Here is a 24,111-nt window from a genome sequence, read left to right on the forward strand (position 1 = left end):
CTTTGGTTTGATCATGCTGGGTAGGAGGCTTAGGGTTTCCAGCAGATCGGTGACCGGCATCGGAGATGTTTACAGAAACGTTCGTCATTTTCGCAGAGAAGATTGGAAGGATTTGAAGTTTTTGAGAGAGAAAGTATTAATGGCAGAGAATTCTGTAAGCGTAAAGAAATAAAGGTGGGGATTTGCCCACTATTTATAGAGGTGAGAGATGGATCTTATCAAATCCATATGTCAGTTTTTCCCTTGGGATATTCAACCGACAAGAATCCTAGCATTTATGACACATTCGGCGCATACGTCATCCTAGGTGGCTATACGCGTGCTTTTGCATTCAATGCAACGGATCAATGTACTCAGTGTGAGAATCCTAATCGTTCTATATTTTGAGTAGTCAGTTTTATACAAACGGATGGTTTAAGTAATTGGTTGCTCAGTTTGAGATAGCTAATTAGTGCGCATATTTGCTCAGCATGTGATATTCATTCATTTAGCATTAAACACTCAGCATACATCTATTCACTCAGCAAGTAATAGCATAAATCATTCAGCATGAATATATATTTAGAACTGGAATTTACTGAACAGGATTAAACATACCAATGGCTTCTCTCAGTATGCTGAAATGCTCACGAGCCAGTGGCTTCGTGGAGATATCCGCAAGCTGCTCATCCGTTGGGACATAGGTCAGCTTGATCTCACCCTTGAGTACATGGTCTCTAATGAAGTGATGTCTGATGCTGACATGCTTCATCCTGCTGTGCTGAATTGGGTTCTTTGATAGATCAATTGCGCTTTTGTTGTCACATTTGACCTCAATTGTCTTTGTTTGAACACCATAGGCTTCAAGCTGTTGCTTAATCCATAGGACTTGAGCAACACAGCTTCCAGCAGCAATGTACTCAGCTTCAGTGGTAGACGAGGCTACTGACGACTGCTTCTTGCTGAACCAGGATACAAGACAGCTCCCTAGGAAGTGGCATCCTCCAGAGGTGCTTTTTCGTTCAAGCTTGTCTCGTCCATAGTCAGCGTCAGTGTATCCAACGAGTGTGAAATCATGCGTGTTGGGATACCATAAACCTGCGTTCACTGAGCTTTGCAAATATCTAAGGATTCTTTTTACAGCTATGTAATGAGATTCCTTAGGGTTAGATTGATATCTAGCACAGTAGCATACTGAGAACTGAATGTCCGGTCTACTCGCTGTTAAGTAAAGTAGAGAGCCAATCATACCTCGGTACAATTTGCTGTCTACTGACTTACCATTCTCGTCAGCGCATAGGACAGTGTCAGTGCCCATAGGAGTAGATATTGGCTTGCAATTTTCAAGATCATATTTCTTCAATATCTCCTTGGCATATTTAGCTTGACTGATGAAGATGCCATTTTATCCTTGTTTAATTTGAAGTCCAAGGAAGAAGTTGAGTTCTCCCATCATTGACATTTCAAACTCAGTCTGCATTTGTTTGCTAAATTCCTTGCACATTGACTCGTTAGTTGCACCAAAAATAATATCATCAACATAAATTTGAGCCAGCAGGGTATCTTTCCCCTTTCTCTTAATGAATAAGGTTGTATCAGCTTTGCCTCTGACATAATTTCTAGTCAGCAGGAAACTGGTCAGCCTTTCATACCAAGCACGTGGTGCTTGCTTGAGGCCGTACAGAGCCTTTTTGAGTTTATAAACGTGGTTTGGGAACTTAGGGTCCTCAAACCCTGGAGGTTGGTTAACATAAACTTCCTCGTTTATAACTCCATTAAGAAATGCACTCTTAACATCCATTTGAAATAATTTAAAGTTCATATAAGATGCATATGCACATAAGATTCTAATAGCCTCTAGCCTTGCCACTGGGGCAAAGGTCTCACTATAGTCAATACCTTCTTGCTGACTGTAGCCCTGAGCTACAAGTCACGCTTTGTTCCTGACTACGTTCCCTTTTTCATCCAGCTTGTTGCGGAAGACCCATCTTGTTCCAATGGTCTTCTGACTCCTTGGATGTGGCACTTGCTCCCATACATCATTTCTTCTGAATTGATCAAGTTCTTCTTGAATGGCGCTCATCCAGAATTCATCGTGCTCAGCTTCAGCGAAGTTCTTTGGTTCCTGAACTGAGATGAAGGCTACGTTGCTGAGGTATCTCCTGAGTTGATTTCTTGTCATCAGGGTATTCTCAGCGGCATCAAGAATAGCACTCTATGAGTGTCCTCTTGGTATCCTTATCTCATTTGGTAGATTGATGTCTTGTGCTGTCTGTGTTTCAACAATCTCTGCATGTGTAGACTGGTCAGTGAAAACAATTTGAGGTTCACTTTTAACTTTGGTCAGCCCTTGAGGGAATGACTCAGCGGCTGTATCTTGATCAGCGGGTACTGAGTGGGGATCATCCTCAGTTAGTGGCTGATATCTTCCTGCAGGGTTAGTTTCGTCGAACTCAACATGTACTGACTCTTCTAAAACTTGAGTTCGTTTATTGAAAACTCTATATGCTTTGCTGTTTGTTGAGTAGCCTAAAAAGATAGCTTCATCAGCTTTTGAGTCAAACTTAGCTAAGCTATCTTTGGTATTCAAAATAAAACATTTACAGCCAAAGGCACGAAAGTATCCAATATTGGGCTTTCGTCCTTTCCAAAGTTCGTAGGGAGTTTTCTTTAGTATAGGTCTAACAAGAGCCCTATTAAGAATATAGCATGATGTGTTGACAGCTTCTCCCCAAAAGTACTTTGGAAGCCTATGCTCACTCAGCATTGTCCTGGCTATTTCAACCAAGGTTCCGTTCTTCCTGTCAACAAGCCCATTTTGTTAAGGCGTTCTAGGAGCAGAAAAATTATGGTCAATGCCGTTGGTTTCACAGAATTCAACAAACTGTTGGTTCTTGAATTCTCCACCATTATCACTTCGGATGTGAGCCAATTTTAGGTCTTTGTCATTTTCAAGTTTTCTTACCAAATTTGAAAATGTCTCAAAGGTCTCATCCTTGCTACTCAGCAAGATGATCCAAGTGTACCGAGAAAAGTCATCTACAATGACCAAAGAAAATCTTCTTCCACCCAGATTCAGCGGCTGGACTGGACCGAAGAGATCCAAGTGTAGTAACTCTAATGGACGCTTAGTTGAGACAATGTTTTTACTATGAAAAGATTGTTTGGTTTGTTTTCCAGCTTGGCAAGCGTGGCATAATTGATCTTTTTCAAAGTTAAGTTCTGGCAGTCCCTCAACCAATTGCTTTCTTGCTAATTTGGCCAGGAGGTCCATGCTTACATGACCAAGTCTCCTGTGCCATAGCCAGGAATTTTCTTCCTTTGTAACTAAGCATACAGTTTTTGAAAACTTTTTCTCTAAGTTCAGCATGAAGACATTATCAATACGAGGGGCAGTTAAAATTAACTCATTTGTTTTACCCTCGAATATTTTACATCCAGTGTCATCAAATATAACTTTTCTCCCATTGTCACATAGCTGAGCTACGCTGAGTAAGTTATATTTGAGTCCGCTGACTAGGAGACAGACTCAATAGTAGGATTCCTCCAACGGTTCCTGACCCTACTATCTTACCCTTTTTGTTGTCTCTAAAACTTACGCTTCCTCCTCGTTTATGCTCAAATGTGATGAACTGAGTTTCATCACCAGTCATATGCCTCGAGCATGCGCTGTCAATATACCACATTTTTTACTTCTCAGCACACCTCAGGCTTACCTGCAATATAACTAGTTACTTTTAGGTACCCAATTCTTTTTGGGTCCTGGCTTGTTAGGTTCAACAGGTAAAGCATCATATTTTATTTTATGGCGACATACTTAGATAGTATGGCCATTCTTTCCACAGAAGTCACAGCTGACCTTCCGTTTAGGATGTCTCACTGACTGGTCAGCACCCCAGTGCTGAGCGTGCCAGCACACCTTTGTGGTGTGTCCTTTCTTCCCACAGAAGTCACACTGGACATTCCGCTGAGGATTCCATCTCTGCTGACTAGTACTTCGGTACTCAGTGTTCAGAGGATTATTTCTTTTATTTGGAACCTTAAGTTGGTTCTGAATTGATGTGACGTCCTTCCTCAGTTTCTTAGAATCTAATTGGACCTCAGAGACAAACTTTTGCATAATTCCTATGTTACTATGCAAATCTGAGTTGTCCTGAAGAAGATATCGAAGGTCACTCAGTTTGACCTCCTCAACCTCGTCACATCGCCTGCTGAGTGCTCTAACCTTTTTATTACACTTTTTAACAAGTGTGTAAAGGTCACTCAGGGTATTAACCATTTCATTTCTGAGCAAGGGTAGTGATATTACCTCAGTTGAATGTTCCTCATCGTCAGATGCAATGGAGGGGTCAGCATGCTCAGAAACACATGGCTCAGCAAGTTCGTCAGCCATGAAACAAATCTTTGCTGACTCAGTGGCATCAGCTTCAGATGATGAAGAATCATCACTATCACTCCAGGTTGCCACCATTGCCTTCTTGCCGTTCTTCCTTTCTTTTCTCGACGAGGGACAGCTTGACTTGATATGGCTAGTTTGATGACATTCAAAGCATGTAATGGGTTTTGAGCTGTCCTTCTTGTACTTGCTGTCGCTGGAGTCAGCTTTGTACTTATCAAACTTCTTATAAGGCTTCTTAGAATATTTTTCATTCTTTTTGAACAGCCTTTTCATCTTTCTAGTAAACATAGCCATCTCTTCATCGTCTGTTGAGCTCCCATCAGTGGAGTCAGCTTTCATGACAAGAGACTTTTGCTTCTTGTCTTCAGACTTTTCCTTCACCTCGAAATTCTTCATCAAGATCTCTTGGGTCAGCAGTGAGCCAATGAGTTCATCATACTTATAGGTGGTTAAGTCTTGAGCTTCCTCAACAGCGGTCTTCTTTGCTTGCCAGCTTTTAGGAAGACTCCTAAGAATCTTCTTGACTTGTTCTTCCTCAGTGAAGATCTTCCCAAGTCTCTTGAGCTCGTTGATGATGTTTGTGAATCTTGCATTCATGTCTGAGATCCCTTCATCATCGTTCATTTCGAACAGCTCGTACAATCTCATATGCTGGTTCACCTTGGATTCTTTCACCTTGTTGGTTCCTTCGTAGGTGACGTCCAGCTTCTTCCAGATCTCCTGCGGTGACTCACAACCTGAAATCTTGTTGTATTCTGCAGCATCTAGCGCACAGTGAAGCATGTTTATAGCCGAAGCATGATTTTGTAGCTTCTTGAGATCATCCTCTGTCCATCTGGTCTCAGATTTGACAACCGTTTGGCCATCAACAGTTTCAACAGGAACAAATGGGCCTTGGACTATAGATAGCCATGCACTCATATTTGTAGCCTGAATGAAATTTTTCATCATATTCTTCCAAAAGGTATAGTCAGACCCAAAGAATAGGGGAGGCCGAGTTATGGATAGACCCTCAGGTAGAATCTGAGTTGTCAGATTTCCTGGGAGAAACCGAGTGCTGTTTTCAGCCATAGTAGGGATCAGCTCAAGGTAGTTAAACCTTGCACAGTGAGCCTTTAAGCTCTGATACCACTTGTTGGTCCCTTATAACGTAACAAGTTAGTTCCAAGGGGGGTAGGAACTATTTAATATTTTGTACGTTGAGGCTGACTTCTTTTTCTTTGAAAAAGGTTTACACAGCACGCCGAGTGAACTTAAGACACTAGCTTAGTCAAGTGGTGACTAAGTCAGCTTCTTTCCTTGAGTCAAGAGATAGCACTTGAGTCTATTCCTGAACTCAGATACTCAATGCACACAACTCAGCGTGACCTCTTTACTTAGTCAGTTTTTAAGCAAGCAATATATATATCAAAAGAGTTTAAGGTTAGAAAGATGTTACTCAGCAGATTTATCCAGGTTCGGCCTCTACGCCTACGTCCTGTCCCCGGAACACGTTCCGAGCTTTCGAATTCTCTACTGAGCTCTTTAAAGGTAGAGCACCAAACCTTTTTACAACTAGAAGTTGAGTATAACAAGAGTACCTTCCTCTATACCTCTACTCACTCCTATTCTACCGCTGAGTACTATAACCGAGTATCAGCCTCTCCTTTCTATTTCTAGAATTGATAATAAGATTGTCCTAAACAACAATTGCTAAGACACTTTAGATGATTGGAAATCACTCTAGACTTTTACACAATAATCTGGAAATTGGTGTAAGTATTTGCTTTGCTTTTTCTCACAAAACTTCAAGTGTGAATTTGGTCAGCGTAATGGCTAGTTGAAGATCTGCATCGAATGAAGCAACTGAAAGGCCTATTTATAGTGACACTTGAGGCATTCAGTGATTTCGAATTTTGAAATAACCGTTGGAGGGAAACGGCTTTATGTCGTTGTCACTCAGTCTGCTCAGTGCCGTTGGCCAATCAGATTCTTGCATCTTCTGTCTTCGGTCAGTGCTGAGCAGCTTTTGGTCAGTCCAGCAGAATGTCTCTCCTTTTACGGCAAAGTCAACCAGACAGCTTTCTATGTCTTCTGAACTTTACCCGAAGAGGAAATACTTTGTCTAGAAGTTGCTCTTGCTCAGCTGCTATCTTGTACTCGTTGTCTTTCAACTCAGCATCTTCGTTCCGAAGTAGTCAAGGAAGGTCTTCTCGATCCTTCTCATGCTGAGCTGCGTTTTATCAACAACGACAGCGTTTTGCTTACACGGGCCGAGTGGTCTTGATCTGTTTGACTTGGGCTTTGACTCTCACATTGGGCCTTTAGCCTTTTAATCTTTTATGTCTTATAAACAATTTAACTCAACATTTAACAAACACATTAGTGTAATAAATCAAAGCACTTAAACTTAGTGTGTTTAGAATATTTTTAATTATATACTTGAATAATTTTGTCAAATCAAAATCATGTGAAAAGGTGTTTCAACAATGACTATATGTTCCAAACATTGACCATCTTCTGAAAGCTGACCTTGGCTCATTTGAATTAGATCTTGGAAGGTCTAGAATTGAACTAAGTCAGTAAAGGCATGTCTTAATTTCACTCGATTAAATCTTAGAAGGTTTAGAGTTAAATTGAGTCAATAGATGCAACCCTTACGGGGGAGTAACTTCAGAAGAATAAAAAATAAATCAATCATGGGGAATCTCGATGCTGAGTGTTGGTCCCTTGTAAGGTTGCAAGTATAGTTCCAAGGGGGGGGGGTTAGGAACTATTTAAACTTTTTCGCAATTAGGGCAGACTTCTTTTTCTAAAGAAAAAGGTTTGAACAGCGGCGCTGAGTAAACAGCAAGATACTGACTTAGTCAACTGGTGACTAGGTCAGTTTCTTAGCTTGAGTCAGGAGATAGCACTTAGAGTCTATTCCTGAGCTCTTACGTTTAATGCGCACAACTCAACTTGACCTCTTTACTTGGTCAGTTTTTGATTATTTAAGCAAGCAATATAAATGAGGAGTTAAAGGTTTAGAAATACTTCACTCAGCAGATTTATCCAGGTTCGGCTTCTTCTAAGCCTACGTCCTGTCCCCGGAACACGTTCCGAGATTTCAAATCCTCTACTGAGCTCTTTAAAGGTAGAGCCTCAAACCCTTTACAAAATCAGCAATTGAGTATGACAAGAGTACCTTCCTCTATACTTCTACTCAATCCTAATCTCACGCTGAGTACTTAAAACCGAGTACTCAGCCTCTCCTTTCTATCTCTAGAAATGATAAGTGTTTTGTCCTAATACAAAGATGTGCTAAGACACTTTAGACGATTTAACAATCACTCTAGACTTTTACACAAATATAAGAAATTGTAGTGTAAGATTTGCTTTGCTTCTTGCTTGCAAAACTTGTGTAGAAATTTGGTCAGCGTAACTGCTTGATCAAGTTCTGTAACTTTTGAAGCTTGTGATGGCACTATTTATAGAGACGTCTGGGCGTCAGTCATTTCGAATTTCGAAATAACTGTTGGAGGGAAACGGCTATATGTCGCTATCATCCTGACCTGCTCAGAGCTCTCGGCCAATCACAATCGTGTATCTTCTGTCCTCGGTCAGCTCAGCAGATGGTCTCTCCTTTTATGGTAAGGTCAACTGGACAGCATACTGTGTCGTCTGAACTTTACCAAAAGAGAAAACACTTTGTCTGGAAGTTTTTCTTCGCCAGCTGCTGTCTTGTACGTCTGTCGAGACTACTCAGCAGCTTCATCTTGAAGTTGTTCCCGAAGGTCTTCTAGATCCTTCTGTTTGCTGAGTTGCGGTTTGTTTCAAAACGGCAACGTCTTGACATACGCGGGCTGAGTGTACTGAGCTGTTTGACTTGGGCCTTGGCTTCCGTATTGGGCTTGGGCCTTCCAATCCTTATGACTTATAACATTTATAACTCAACATTGAACAAACACATTAGTAGAATAAATCAAAGCATTTAAACTTAGTGTGTTTAGAATATGTATTTACTTAAACAATTTTGTCAAATCAAAATTATGTGGAAAGGTGTTTCAACAAACTCCCCCATTTTGATGTTGGCAAAACTATTCAGCAAGGAACTCAGTATGAGCTCCCCCATGATAGTTGACCTAGTATAATTTAGCGAACTCCCCCGTAAGGGTTGAGCTACTGACTTAGTTTAGCTTAAAACATTTAAGGGTTTAAATGAGTAAGTCTAAGGTCAGTTTTCAGGTATAGGTCAGCTATATCACATATTCTATTTACTCAGTGTTAAGCGGAAGGTTTAAACATATAGAGCGCGAACTGAGTAATTTGTTGTTCAATGAGTTCTTATCAGAATGTTTCATAAGTACATAGGTTTATGTCAAACATGTTATCAGCATATCATTTAGTCAATAAATGTTACAAGTATTAAACATAGCTGATTTAATTGAAGATACATAATGACTCAGTACTTAATAGCATATATCATAACTCAGGATTTGAATAAGAAAAGTAAGTATGATATATATATGATAGAAGTCAGCAATTACACAGCAAAAGAAATAAACCAGGCAAACAGATTACAACTGTTATGGCCTAAGCTAAGCTAGCCTATCTATTTCTTTTTCTTGCCCTGTGACTGACTTCGCTCGTACTAACGTCGCTCATGCTGAGCTCTAGCATCTTGCGCTTTCTCCTCCGTTTTGTCAACTTCAGGGAGCTTGAACGCATCGGTTAAGACAGTGCGAGTCAGTTCCTGTGAAAGCTCCTTTAGCTTCTCAGCACTCTCATTTACGCCATCAAAAATGGCAACTCCATCAGCTGATACTTCGACTGGTACTCGAAGATCAGCAGCACTAAGCATATTTACACTGAAAGCTTAAGCTTTGGCTTGCCAGAGGAGGGCTTCAGAGAGGCCAGCAAAAATTTGGTGGAATGTCTTCAAGAGAGCTGAGTCATAATGATGACGCTGGATATTGTTGTGACGGATGTGGTTGAAAGATTGTTGTGCGAGAGACAGCAACTCATTCTACTTTAACACATCAGTATCCATCTCTTGCTTGTTTAGGTTAAGGAGCCTGATGGCCTCACCGATTTGCTCTACTGAGCACTGACTGTATGACACCATTTGCTCATTGGTCTTAAGTTGCTCAGTATGAAGCTGAGCAAAGAGCATTTTGAGTTCAGAGGAAGTGGCGTAGTCAGTGTTCACAGCAGACAACTTCTGAACTTGCTGATGGAGAGAGTTCAGATGTTGAACTGTTGTCAGCTGTATCTCTGCCAACTTGGCAAGTGAATCCTGCTTAGTTTGCCGAGCTTGGAAGGACAAGACTACATTCAGCAGATCCTTGAGTCCCTTAACTTCGTTGAGAAGCTGAGTGACCTGGGAGAGCTGAGTTGTCTCAGGAATTGAAGATCCAGCAGCAGGCGAAGCGGAATGTTGAAGATCGTGGATAAGTGCTTGCACTGAGTCAATGAGCTTTTTTCCAGACTCAGTGGTAGCCAGATGGACATCAGTGTGACTAGAAGAAAGTGGAGTGAAGGGAGTACCCTGGTCAGTGACTGGAAGAGTATGCTCAATCTGCACTTGAGTTGGAGGAATTGTTGATTGATCAGCTGAGAGGTTTGTTGTGGAAGTAATAACCCGAACACTGTCTGTGCTGATGGCGGAAGGATGGGGAGTCAGCACCATGCTTGAGGAGACAGCATGAGCAGTGGACGGTTCAACCTGACTGGTTGAAGTGTTATGGTCGACATGTTCCTGTTGAGAAGAAACAGAGGCTTGTTTTTCCAACGGCGCTAAAGTAGAGGAAGTTGATGGCCGTTTGAAAATTTTTAGTTGAACAGTAGAAGGGTCCTTAGTTGTTTTTGAAAGAACAAGGTCAGGAAGAGTCGGTAGTTGCACAGGAGGTTCACTGACGATCTTTTCACTAGCTTTAACCAACTTTCGCCTTCTACGTGGTGGAGTGAAAGTAGGAGCAGCTTCTTCTGAGTGAGTAGGAGAGGATTCCTGTTGCTCAATATGAGTCTGGTCAGCTTGCTCTTCAACTTGTTCAACTCCCGCAGCCAACTCAGTGTCAACCTGCACATCTCCACCAGCTAACCCAGTGTTAGCATCCTCAGCTTCAATTTCGCTGGCATATTCCTCAGAATCCTCAGCGTCATCCTGACCGCTGGCTTCTTCTTCTGCTTCCTCCTCAGTACTATCTCCATCAAGTTCTTCCTCAACTTGAGAGATGAAGTGGTCATCTAACTGGACCTCAGGTTCCTCAGCATCAGTACCTTGACATTGAGTGAAATGAGAATCACCCGGTATAATGAAATCGGTTGGCATGACGTCCAAAGGTGCCAGTGTTGAAGGCTTCTGCTTCTTCTGAGGTAGCTCAGCAGCTGCCTCAGTGCCAGGCTCATCTTGACTGCCTCTCTTCTCAGCTGACTTTCCAGCTGACTTCTGCCTCTTTGCTGAAGACTCAATGGTTTGTGAAGGAGTCTCAGCAGATTTCCTCTTGCGGGAAGCAGGGGCCTTAGTTCTTCGCCCTTTCTTAGGCTCAGCAACAGATTCCTCAGCTTGGCCAGCATCAGCAGCAGCAGCAGCAGCTTTACCTTTCTTCAAGGGCTGCCCAAATTTCAGTGCCCTCAGCGAGGCAGCTGTTATTTCAGATCCTCGGTAGGATTCTTCACCCTCGAGGTCAATCTTGTGGTCAATGAGAATCCTAGTTATGAGTGACCCAAGCCTCATTGTACCAGTGCTGTGAAGGAACCCAACAACGAGAAAGACGGGCATGTTGATGGGGGTGTACGTCAGCATGTGCCAGATAAAACACTGCTCAAAATTTGTTGCTGATGTAGTGCAGTTTATCTTTGGGTAGATAAAATAGGTCAGCAAGTAGTGAGCCATCTTCTGGTGCTGACCCATGGAGGATGCTGAGACTTCTCCTGAGTAGCCCTCAGGTTTACAGAATTTGTGTACATAATTAGTCTTGTCCTGATCTCCTGATCTTCTCAGCCTTGCTCCCTCAGTTTTTAGCTGGAGAAGATTTCCTATGTAGAGAGGGTTGACGAAGATGGTTTTGCCTTTTACCTCAATGCACAGGTAGTCAGCGTTGTCGTTGGCAACCTTGAGGTTGTGATAAAACTCTCTTACGAGGTCAGGATAGGTTTCATCCCTGACTGAGAACAGCCCAGTCCATTCATTCTTGGAAATCCATTCGGCAAATGGCTGTTCATTCTGTACGAAGTGCTCCGAGACCCATCTGGAGGGTTCAACCTTCCATTCACATACGTTCTCAAACACTTTGGAGTAGGTTTGGATTTTCACAGTCTTTCCTTGACCAGAGTTTGAGTTTTGGCCAGTTTTTCCCTTGCTCGGCGTAGGGGGATTTCCAGTAGGTTCATCGGAGCTGGCATTTTGGTGGCCGGTTCACACATTGAAAGATAACTTAGTCATTTTCAGGGATTGGGAAAGTTCAGAAGGATTGAGAGAGAAAGAGTTCAAAGCAGTTTCTTTGCCTTTAGAATTGATTAAGCGTAAAAAATAAAAGATGGGGAAATTCCCATAATTTATAGACGGAATGAACGGTGTGGATCTTAATCAAATCCATGTGTCAGTTTTTTCTTGGGATTGTGTACCAACACAGATCCTGGCATTTATGACACATACGGCGAATACGTCATCCTAGGGCTATACGCGTGCTTTGCATTTATGCTAACGGATCTAACACTCAGTATTTAGAATGTCAAGCGTTTGATATTCTGAGTGGTCAGTAATGCATTTACGGATGATTTTAAAGTTTAAGTTTAAACTAATTTACTCAGTGTGCAAGTTACTCAGTATTTGATGTTCAGTCAGTTTCGATGAGTTACTCAGCAAACAATCAATCATTCAGCATAGTAATTCACTCAGCATTCATATTCATTTAGCACAGGAATTTACTAAAGAGGATTAAACATACCAATTGCTTCTCTCAGTATGCTGAACTGCTCACGGGCCAGTGGCTTTGTGAAGATATCCACAAGCTGTTCGTCCGTTGGGACAAAGGTCAGCTTGATCTCACCCTTGAGTACATGGTCTCTAATGAAGTGATGTCTGATGCTGACATGCTTCATTCTGCTGTGTTGAATTGGGTTCTTGGAAAGATCAATTGCACTTTTGATGTCACATTTGACTTCAATTGTCTTCGTTTGAACACCATAGTCTTCAAGCTGTTGCTTAATCCACAGGACTTGAGCAACACAATGACCAGCAGCAATGTACTCAGCTTCAGTGGTAGACAAGGCTACTGACGCCTGCTTTTTGCTGAACCAGGATACAAGACAGCTTCCTAAGAAGTGGCATCCTCCAGAGGTGCTTTTTCGTTCCAGCTTATCTCGTCCTTAGTCAGTGTCAGTGTATCCGATGAGTGTAAAATCATGAGTATTTGGATACCACAAACCTGCATTCATTGAGCTTTGCAAGTATCTAAGGATTCTTTTTACAGCAATGTAATGAGATTCCTTAGGGTTAGATTGATATCTAGCACAGTAGCATACTGAAAACTGAATGTCCGGTCTACTGGCTGTTAAGTAAAGTAGAGAGCCTATCATACCTCGATATAATTTGATGTCTACTGACTTACCATTCTCGTCAGCGCAGAGGACAGTGTCAGTGCCCATAGGAGTGGATATTGGCTTGCAATTCTCCAAGTCATATTTCTTTAATATCTCCTTGGCATATTTGGCTTGACTGATGAAGATGCCATTCTTTCCTTGTTTAATTTGAAGACCGAGGAAGAAGTTAAGTTCTCCCATCATGGACATTTCAAACTCAGTCTGCATTTGTTTGCTAAACTCCTTGCACATTGATTCGTTAGTTGCACCAAATATTATATCATCAACATAAATTTGGGCCAGCAGGGTATCTTTACCCTTTTTCTTAATGAATAAGGTTGTATCAGCTTTACCCCTGACGTAATTTCTAGTCAGCAGGAAACTGGTCAGCCTCTCATACCAAGCACGTGGTACTTGCTTGAGGCCGTACAGAGCCTTTTTGAGTTTGTAAACATGGTTTGGGAACTTAGGGTCCTCAAAACCTGGAGGTTGATTTACATAAACCTCCTCGTTTATAACTCCATTAAGAAATGCACTTTTGACATCCATTTGGAATAATTTAAAATTCATGTAAGATGCATATGCACATAGAATTCTAATTGCCTCTAGCCTTGCCACTGGGGCAAAGGTCTCACCGTAGTCAATACCTTCTTGCTGACTGTAGCCCTGAGCTACAAGCCTTGCCTTGTTCCTGACTACGTTTCCTTGTTCATCCATCTTGTTCCTGAAGACCCATCTTGTTCCGATGGTCTTTTGACTCTTTGGATGAGGTACTAGCTCCCATACATCGTTTCTTCTGAATTGATCGAGCTCCTCTTGCATTGCGTTCATCCAGAATTCATCGTACTCAGCTTCAGCGAAATTCTTCGGTTCTTGTACTGAGACGAAGGCAACATTGCTGAGGTACTTCCTGAGTTGATTCCTCGTCATCAGGGTATTCCCAGCAGAATCAAGGATCCCACTCTCTGAGTGCCCTCTTGGGATCCTTATCTCTTTAGGTAGATTTATGTCTTGTGCTGTTTCTGTTTCAACAATCTCTGCAGAAGTAGATGGGTCAGTAAAAGTAATCTTAGGTTCACTCTTACTCTTGGTCAGCCTTTTCATGAATGACTCTGTAGCTGGTTCTGGGTCAGCAATGGTTACTGAGTGTGGATCATCTTCGATCAGCGGCTGGTATCTACCTGCAGGGTCAGTTTCGTCGAACTCTACATGTATAGACTCTTCTAAAACTTGAGTTCGTTTATTAAAAACTCTGTATGCTTTGCTGTTTGTTGAGTAGCCCAAAAAGATAGCCTCATCAGCTTTTGAATCAAACTTTGCTAAGCTATCTTTGGTATTTAAAATAAAACATCTACAGCCAAAGGCACGAAAGTATCCAATATTGGGCTTTCGTCCTTTCCAAAGTTCATAGGGGGTTTTCTTTAATATAGTTCTAACTAGAGCCCTATTAAGAATATAGCATGCTGTGTTAACAGCCTCTCCCCAAAAATACTTTGGAAGCCTATGCTCATCCAGCATTGTCCTGACTATTTCAACCAGAGTTCTGTTCTTCCTTTCCACAACCCCATTTTGCTGAGGTGTTCTAGGAGCAGAAAAATTGTGGTCAATACCGCTGGCTTCACAGAATTCAACAAACTTTTGGTTTTTGAATTCTCCACCGTTATCACTACGGATATGAGCTAATTTTAGGTCATTTTCATTTTCAATTTTTCTAACCAAATTTGAAAATGTCTCAAAGGTCTCATCCTTGCTGGTCAGCAAGATAACCCACGTATACCGAGAGAAGTCATCTACAATGACCAAGGAAAATCTTCTTCCACCCAGACTCAGCGGCTGGACTGGACCAAAGAGATCCAAGTGTAGCAACTCTAACGGACGTTTAGTTGAGACAATATTTTTGCTATGAAAAGATTGCTTGGTTTGTTTTCCAGCGTGGCATAACTGATCTTTTTGAAATTTAAGTTCAGGCAGTCCCTCAACCAATTGCTTTCTTGCTAGTTTGGCCAGGAGGTCCATGCTTACATGACCAAGTCTCCTGTGCCATAGCCAGGAATTTTCTTCCTTTGATACTAAGCACACAGTTTTTGAAAACTTTTTCTCTAAGTCTAGCATAAAGACATTATCTATCCGAGGGGCAGTTAAAATTAACTCATTTGTTTTACCCTCGTATATTTTACATCCAGTAGCATCAAATATAACTTTTCTCCCATTGTCACATAGCTGAGCTACGCTGAGTAAGTTATATTTGAGTCCGCTGACTAGGGAGACAGATTCAATAGTAGAATTACCTCCGATGGTTCCTGACCCTACTATCTTACCCTTCTTGTTGTCTCCAAAACTTACGCTCCCTCCTCGTTTACGCTCAAACGTGATGAACTGAGTTTCATCACCCGTCATATGCCTTGAGCATGCGCTGTCAATATACCACATCTTTGACTTCTCGGCACATCTCAGGCTTACCTGCATTGTAACTAGTTACTTTTAGGTACCCAATTCTTTTTGGGTCCTGACTTGTTAGGTGCAACAGGTATAGCATCATATTTTATTTTATGGCGACATACATGGACAGTATGGCCATTCTTTCCACAGAAGTCACAACTGATCTTCTGTTTAGGATTTTTTACTGACTTGTCAGCACCCCAGTGCTGAGCGTGCCATCACACCTTAGTGGTATGTCCTAACTTCCCACAAAAGTCACACTGGACTTTTCGCTGGGGATTCCATCTCTGCCGAGTACCTTGGTACCGAGTTCTCAAAGGAATGTTATTTTTATTTGGAACCTTTAGTTGGTTCTGGATGGTTGTGACGTCCTTCCTCAGTTTCTTTGAAACTGACTGGACTTCAGAGACATACTCATGCATGATCTTCATGTTATCATGCAGAGTCGAGTTGTCCTGAAGAAGGAATCTGAGGTCACTCAGTTTGACCTCTTCCACTTCGTCATAGCGCCTGCTGAGTGCTCTAACTTTCTTATTACACTTCTTGACAAGTGTATAGAGATCACTCAGGGCATTAACCATATCGTTTCTGAGCTGAGGAAGAGAAATTACCTCATTTGATTGCTCCTCATCATCTGATGCGATGGATGGGTCAGCATGCTCAGAGACGCATGGCTCAGCAAGTTCGTCAGCCATGAAGCATATCTTCGCTGACTCGGTGGCCTCAGTTTCTATGGATGAAGACTCATCGCTGTCGCTCCAAGTAGCCACCATTGCTTTCTTCCCACTTTTCTTGTCTTTCCTCAGCGTGGGGCAGTTTGACTTAATATGGCCAGTTTGATGGCACTCAAAGAATGTAATGGGCTTTGAGCTGTCCTTTATGTATTTGCTGTCACTTGAGTCAGCCTTATACTTATCAAACTTTCTGTAAGGCTTTTTAGAGTATTTGTCACTCTTCTTGAATAGCCTTTTCATCTTCCTTGTGAACATAGCCATCTCCTCATCATCAGTTGAACTCCCGTCAGTGGAGTCAGCTTTCATGACAAGTGACTTCTGCTTCTTGTCTTCAGATTTTTCCTTCAACTCAAAGTTTTTCATGGATATCTCATGGGTCAGCAATGAACCGATGAGTTCGTCATATTTGTAGGTGGTTAAATCCTGAGCTTCCTCAACTGCTGTCTTCTTTGCTTGCCAGTCTTTAGGAAGACTCCTGAGAATCTTTTTGACTTGTTCTTCCTCAGTGAAGATTTTCCCAAGTCTCTTGAGCTCATTAATGATGTTGGTAAACTTTGCATTCATGTCTGAAATTCCCTCATCATTGTTCATCTCGAACAGCTCGTACAGTCTCATCTGCTGATTCACCTTCGATTCTTTTACTTTATTTGTTCCCTCGTAGGTAACTTCCAGCTTTCTCCAGATCTCTTGTGCCGACTCACAACCTGAGATTTTATTATATTCTGCAGCATCGAGTGCACAATGAAGCATATTGATAGCCGAAGCATGGTTTTGGAGCTTCTTAAGATCATCCTCTGTCCATTAGGCCTCAGCTTTTACAACTGTTTGGCCAGCCACAACCTCGACAGGTACAAATGGGCCTTGGACTATAGATAGCCAGGCACTCATGTTTGTAGCCTGAATGAAGTTCTTCATCCTATTCTTCCAGAAGGTATAGTTTGACCCGAAGAATAGGGGAGGCCTAGTAATGGACAGCCCCTCAGGCAGTATTTGAGTTGTTTGGTTTCCAGGGAGAAACCGAGTGCTGTTTTCGCCCATGGTAGGGATCAGCTCAAGTTTGTTAGACCTTTTAGAGTGAGCTTTTAAGCTCTGATACCACTTGTTGGTCCCTTGTAAGGTTGCAAGTATAGTTCCAAGGGGGGGGGGGGGGTTAGGAACTATTTAAACTTTTTCGCAATTAGGGCAGACTTCTTTTTCTAAAGAAAAAGGTTTGAACAGCGGCGCTGAGTAAACAGCAAGATACTGGCTTAGTCAACTGGTGACTAGGTCAGTTTCTTAGCTTGAGTCAGGAGATAGCACTTAGAGTCTATTCCTGAGCTCTTACGTTTAATGCGCACAACTCAACTTGACCTCTTTACTTGGTCAGTTTTTGATTATTTAAGCAAGCAATATAAATGAGGAGTTAAAGGTTTAGAAATACTTCACTCAGCAGATTTATCCAGGTTCGGCTTCTTCTAAGCCTACGTCCTGTCCCCGGAACACGTTCCGAGATTTCAAATCCTCTACTGAGCTCTTTAAAGGTAGAGCCTCAAACCCTTTACAAAATCAGCAATTGAGTATGACAAGAGTACCTTCCTCTATACTTCTACTCAATCCTAATCTCACGCTGAGTACTTAAAACCGAGTACTCAGCCTCTCCTTTCTATCTCTAGAAATGATAAGTGTTTTGTCCTAATACAAAGATGTGCTAAGACACTTTAGACGATTTAACAATCACTCTAGACTTTTACACAAATATAAGAAATTGTAGTGTAAGATTTGCTTTGCTTCTTGCTTGCAGAACTTGTGTAGAAATTTGGTCAGCGTAACTGCTTGATCAAGTTCTGTAACTTTTGAAGCTTGTGATGGCACTATTTATAGAGACGTCTGGGCGTCGGTCATTTCGAAATAACCATTGGAGGGAAACGGCTATATGTCGCTATCATCCTGACCTGCTCAGAGCTCTCGGCCAATCACAATCGTGTATCTTCTATCCTCGGTCAGCTCAACAGATGGTCTCTCCTTTTATGGTAAGGTCAACTGGACAACATACTGTGTCGTCTGAACTTTGCCAAAAGAGGAAACACTTTGTTTGGAAGTTTTCCTTCGCCAGCTGCTGTCTTGTACGTCTGTCAAGACTACTCAACAGCTTCATTTTGAAGTTGTTCCCGAAGGTCTTCTAGATCCTTCCGTTTGCTGAGTTGCGTTTTGTTTCAAAACGGCAACGTCTTGACATACGCGGGCCGAGTGTACTGAGCTGTTTGACTTGGGCTTTGGCTTCCGTATTGGGCTTGGGCCTTCCAATCCTTATGACTTATAACATTTATAACTCAACATTGAACAAACACATTAGTAGAATAAATCAAAGCATTTAAACTTAGTGTGTTTAGAATATGTATTTACTTAAACAATTTTGTCAAATCAAAATTATGTGGAAAGGTGTTTCAACACTGAGTTCCATAATTAAATATTTTTGCCAACATCAAAATGGGGGAGTTTGTTGAAACACCTTTCCACTTGATTTTGATTTGACAAAATTATTTAAGTTAATCCCATGATTAAGACAATTAAATTTAAGTGCTTTGATTTAATTGTACTAATGTGTTTGTTTAATGTTGAGTATAATTATAAATGAGAACAGAAATAGAATGTACGATAGAATGTAGTCAGCATGAGCCACAGAAGCTGAGTAGAACACAACTCAGCATCATAAAAGAAAAGTCTTCTTCAGAACAAACACTTGAAGACGAAGTTGACCGATGAAGCTGAGTAGAACGTGACTCAGCCTCGCCAGAGACAAAGATCGAAGGCAACGTCTATTAAAGTCAAGCTGAGTGTTCATCAGGACAGCGCCAATGATCCGTTTACTAAAAGACAAGATCCGACAGAGATTTGCACCAATTCAGAAGCTTTGAAATTACGCACGGAGACAGTTTCGAGACGCATGGGTCAACTAGCCTCTGGCTAAAAGATGAAATCGGCGCTAGAAGACGAACCTGGCGGAAGAAGACAAGCCTGACGCCTGCTAAATTCAGACGACAGGATTGGCCTACAAAACTGTATGCTGACCAGTGAATGACGCAAGAAGACCGTTTGAATTCAACGGATACATCCGAATTCAAATGATTGCAGCCTCAGAATTCACTATAAAAGGACAAGTTCTTCACTTGGATCCTTTGCCGAAATACAAAAAGAGAAAAGCATACATACAGGCACATACAAACAAGAAAAAGAAAATACTTACACCCAAATCCTATTTCTGTGTAAAAGTCTAGATTGAATTTGTATTCATCTAAAGTGTTCTTCATCTAGAAAGAACAAATTTGTATCATTTGTAAAGATTGAGAGAGTGGTGCTGAGTACTCGGTTTTAGTACTCAGCGGTAGAGAAAATCTGAGTGTTTGGTTATAGCGCTCAGTAGGGGTTGAGTAGACGAATAGAGGAAGGTACTCTTGCATACTCAATTGCTTGTAAACGGTTTGTGCTCTACCTTTAAAGAGCTCAGTATCGGATTGAAAAAGCCCGGAAGGATTCTTGCATACTCAATTTCTAACTCCTTCTCTTAATATATATATATGTATGTGTTGCTTGCCTAAATTACTCAGGATTTAAATTGTATAAGCTGACACTGAGTAATCAGAGTGCTGAGTTGGAAGCTGACCTTAAGTGTTAATTCCCAACTCACAAGTAAAACGGTTCTAGTCAGCTTCTGACTAAAGCTGTCTTACATCTTGCTCGGCCTTACTGACCAAAACTGACTAAAGTAGTTTAAAGAACTAATTAAGTCAGCATAATTAAGCGAAAAAGTTACATTAGTTCCTAACCCCCTCTTGGAACTAATTACACGGGACCAACATCCAGGACCTCACCCATGCGGAGCGTGAGCTAGAACACGCGGAGCGTGGAAACCTGCGCAAAGAATACCAAGCTCAGGAGGTCATCCACGAGGAGCGTACCTCAGGTCACGCGGAGCGTGGATGCCGCGAACCAACTTCTTCCTCAAATATTTGCTGAAGGAGACCAAGACTGAACTTTCCTTATTTACTGTTTTGCCACTATGTTATATTTACTTTTCTACCAACCTTTATATTTGTTCCCCATTTACCCCTAGGGCTCCTATTGCTAGTTGTAGTCCTAGTCTACCCATTTGGGTCTTTTGTCTTAATTAGGGGGAGGTATAAAATCCTCTTATTTTGTTTTGAAAGAGAACTTTTGATGAATATGAATTTTATGGGCCTCCATTGTTGAAAGCTTTTTGGGAATTTCTTCCTTCAAATTAAGCTTGAAAATATAGTATTTTTTGTGGGTTTAAGATTAAAATCCTCAGTCGACTTCAATCCGTAACAAGCAATTTTATCTCTAACATGGAGAAGTTTGATTAATTTTGACAAACATATACGTCATATTATCAATTATCAGTAACAAATCACATACATATATGTATAAACGTGGAAAAAATTAAAAAAAAAAGAAATATTGCGTATTCTACACATGTTGGAAAAACCAATCTTGAAACTGATATAAATAGAAAAACTGAGGGATGCAATCAGAAACCACTAAAAGAAGAGAATAAACATTCATGGAAGAATGAAGAAATGCCACATATGAAAAGCAACCCTTCAAATGAGCCAAAGGGGGAAGAATCGTATTATTATTTTGTAGGGATATTAAAGAGAGAGAAAAAAATTAACGTGAACAGGAGATCCAAAAAGTAGGAAATAGATGTTGTTGAGAAAAGCAGCTTTTCATGCCTCAAACATCAACAAGAGTTTTCAACCAAACACTCTAAACTCTCATTTTCAAACTGAAACAGCAAATAGGAAGGAAAAAGTAGGAAACAAACACCCCCTAAAATATTTTGTTGAGCACAATTTTTTTATCTCCAAAATCTATTCAAAAATTGCAAAAAAAAAAATGTAATTTTATTTTTCCTAAACGATATACAATTAGTGCCGAACATGAAAATAAAAATATATGCAAACTTCAATAATTTCTGAAATTGGTACAATTTATAAATGCTAATGATAAAGATTACATTATTTATAATGTGTATGGATAAATGGAGTAAACGGACCTTGATCCATTTACTGATCCATTTATGGCTCACCCGTAACCTAATCCAAATAGGATTAGAATTAGGGTTATATTATAGTTTAACCTAACTATAAATAGATAGGTAGGGAGTCTAAAACCCTAAGACAAGAAACATAAGATAGAGACTCTCTCGCTCTCCTACGCGCCCCCTCTCTTACCCTTTGTCTTTGAGTTTCGTTTTTAGTTCGTGAATCAAGAGTGGTTACTCCTTTGGTGTGGTAACCTCCTAGATCGGTGATACGGAGCCAAGATCAATTACTTCCACTGCTATTCAACGGATTTGCGCTACAAGAGATAAGCCTAAATATGTTGATTTACTTATTGATTAGATCCGGGTTTATTACTCGTCCCTTAGAGGTTAGAGAAATTCATTAAGCTTCTCCTTTGAAACCTTCATAATGTGAGGGATATTAACTGTCAATGTCATATGTATTTATGTATCGTATCTTTTACTCCCTCCATCTTGAATTATATGTCGTGTAGAGGTTGACGAGAATTTCTGAAGTATAAATCGTTTTTATTCAATTTCATTTATTTTCTCAATTTTGTTCTTACTAAAAGTTCTCTCTTTAATAACCTATCTTTCTAAGAATATGGAAAGTTTATAAAAGAATATAGGATGAAAATAAAGAGAAGATTGTGCCACTGTACAAATTTATCTATTTTAATTTTATTATAATTAATGAGAAAAGAGTGAATATTATCTAAGAATTAGTTATTAAAGAGTATATTATAGAGTAGTATTTTCTTTTTAATCATTATTTAATGATTTCTTAATTTATAAATTTTGTCTTCAAGCGACATATTTTTTTTATACAACGGAGGGTTCAACGAGCCACGAAGACAAACAAAATAATACAAAACTAAAGACCAAATAGAGGGACACTACTAAGAGGTCACCTCTCTACGTCAGGAAATTCTACTAACGTCTTGCCAGAACTCACGGCTGACACTAGGGGGCAATTTTGAAACACATGGATGTCTCTAGGCAAAGTGAACGCATAGCTAGCCAAATTATCTGCCACTCTGTTAATTTATCTAATGAGCTCAGAACAGACACGAATAGGATTGTTACATATGCTCGAGTTGCCATCTTTATTGTTGATCCAAGAAACTGCTAAATTAGAATCACTCTCCACAACAAGATGGTCAATGCTTAAGCTCCAGTCCTTTATAGATAGCCCACAACTCTGCTTGAATAGCTGAACAAATATCAATGTTGGGCGCAAAAACTAAAATCCAATTTCCTTCTTGATTTCTAATAACCCCCACCCCTGCTGGCCCGAGGTCCCCTTTGCTACAACCATCGATATTCAACTTGAACATGTTAGAAGGTAGAGGATGCCATTGCACCTTAATCTCTTGTCTAAAATCAATGTGTATGTTCCTCTCCGTGTCCATCCTATAAGCGATTGCATTTTCTTCAAAACTGCTTCTAAGGAATTCGATCATCATCTGAAGTTGCCGATCCTTCCCTTCAAACTTCTGAAGCTGCTGGTTCTTTTATGGAAATTGTTTTGACGCCGCTCCTTAGATATTCCAGATGATGCATGACATAAAAGAAAGTAAGTATGCAAGGAATACTCAACAAAAATGAAGCAAAAATACAAAAGTGAAAGAAGCACAATCCAAGCAAAAGGATGCAACAAAAAATGCAGCTAAATATACATCTAATTGATGGACCCTATTTGCATCTAAAGGTCAACTGCTGCGGGTAACCTAATCTCACCATCTTCAGTAGCAAATTGCTCCACATCAGAAAGTAAACTTTCCACAACAAGCTGCTCTTCAACAAAATGAGGGTCTGAAAAATGTTTTCCATACAATCGAGAAGGGGATGAAAGATATTAGAAACCTGTAATTTGAATGAACATCATTTCGGGACCAATTGGAAATGATGCATGAAATTTTATCCTAAAGCGACATATATTTCAAAATGGGGGAGTATTTTAACTTATACAAATAGTGTCGTATGAATTATCAGCTAAATATAATAAATGAAAAAAAAAATATACAATATAGCTATTTGAATCCAAATGTAATGACATATACAAAAAAAAAAAAAATCTGAGTTCTAAGTTGATTTTTCTGGTTGTTAATTAATCTGTTAAAGTTTTGAGAGTTGCTGTTTTTTTGCATTAAGCTGGTGTATGTTTAGTAAGATAGATAAAAATACCATCCTCATCAACAAGCGCCCATGGCCTAATGGATAAGGCGCTTGACTTCTAATCAAGCGATTGTGGGTTCGAGTCCCACTGGGCGTGCATTTTTTTATTGTGTTATTTCAAGGGCTTGACACGTGGACCATTTGTGAAGTGAGAGGTGAGATCAATTGTAAAGCACGTGGACCATTTCTGAAGTGACAAATCAATTATTTATTTATCTTATAGTAGAAACTCGGGTAAAATAAAAACAGGTAATTAATAATGACGCATGTGGGGCTACTTTTTGTCCCTATATTATTGGATATTAAAAAATAAATAAAAGAAGAAAAGGAAAAGACTTTAGAGCATCCGTGCTTTACCTATATGCTAAAGAAAGAAGACCCAAATTGTCAAATTTATATTTAAAACTAGTTTTTTAGCCGTGCGATGCACGGATTCATCTTAATATATAAATATTAACAAAAAATATAATTAATAATTACAATTAATGATATAAAAAATGAGGAAGTGACACCTCAGCTCCATCGTTACTGTTTTATATTATATATAGATATGCAAACAAATAGAGAGATTTTAGAGACTAATTTAAATTATTTAGAACTTTTAGATATAGATATGCAGAGAATTAGAGAGATTTTAGAGATTAATTTAAATTCTGTAGAACTCTTAGATATAGTACGGATAAAATAATCTTTTTTATAAATAAATATAATAATATAACTAAAGTTAATATATTATATTTTTTATTATATTTTATATTAGTAAAAAAGGAGGAAGT

The 24,111-nt window shown here is 40.1% G+C and overlaps 1 non-coding gene across 1 annotated transcript; it reads left to right on the forward strand.

Moving 5' to 3' along the window:
* Window positions 1-23,359: 23,359 nt before the first annotated feature.
* On the forward strand, window positions 23,360-23,432 carry TRNAR-UCU (transfer RNA arginine (anticodon UCU)). The gene has a single exon. It is a non-coding gene; the product is annotated as a tRNA-Arg (tRNA).
* Window positions 23,433-24,111: the final 679 nt, after the last annotated feature.

This window comes from Euphorbia lathyris, chromosome 3 (genome assembly GCF_963576675.1).
Source record: "Euphorbia lathyris chromosome 3, ddEupLath1.1, whole genome shotgun sequence".
NCBI classification, from domain to species: Eukaryota; Viridiplantae; Streptophyta; class Magnoliopsida; order Malpighiales; family Euphorbiaceae; genus Euphorbia; species Euphorbia lathyris.